A 769-nucleotide genomic window follows, 5' to 3' on the forward strand; every position below is an offset into this window, starting at 1 on the left:
GTTTTCACCTCTCACAACCCAAAATCACTTTTGGATTAATTCAATTTCTGGTGTAAGTAAGATAAAAATTGTTTCTTTTTTTCCCCTCTGTGCATATTCTACAAATCCTCTGGCTAGATGACAGCAAATCAAAGGAAAACCAAGGAAAAATACTGCAGCAGGATGGGTTTCAGGTGGTCTGCGGATAAATATGACGATATTTTCACGCTAAGGTGGGTTCGGTTTCCCTCTGAGAATCCATCCTTGTGTCCTGAATGGTAAACCAAGGTTGTTAAGACATATCTTGCAGCAACTGATCCTGTTAAACTTGAAAATTTGATTTTTTTTTTTTTTACAGAGACTGAACTTCATTGCTACCCTGCCATCCAGTCTGTGAAGGTTTTCTTGTTTTTTTTCCATCACAATACAATATAAAAAGATGTTTAAGTAACGTAATGAATGTTTTATCCATTTGTCAAGGCTCGGGGACATTGTTTTTAACAAACAGTGCATCACGAAGGGAAATAAAAAAAAAAAAAACTGGAGTGAAAAGAGAAAAAGCGCGTGTGAATGTGGAGCGGTTGCTTTATAAGCTTCAGGGGAGACAAAGAGTCACATCTTTCAGCAATTCACAGTCACCACAAAAGCCTTCTCTCCACACCCTGCTGCTTTTGAAATTACTGGCCCAGGCATACAGATCTGATATTACCAGATGTTCTGCCCTCTTTGGAGCATGATGAAGCCCTAAAAGAGATTTAAACAACTCAGTTCAGTCCAGGATTGTCTCCAG

Source organism: Pelmatolapia mariae, linkage group LG6 (assembly GCF_036321145.2).
Source record: "Pelmatolapia mariae isolate MD_Pm_ZW linkage group LG6, Pm_UMD_F_2, whole genome shotgun sequence".
Taxonomy (NCBI): domain Eukaryota; kingdom Metazoa; phylum Chordata; class Actinopteri; order Cichliformes; family Cichlidae; genus Pelmatolapia; species Pelmatolapia mariae.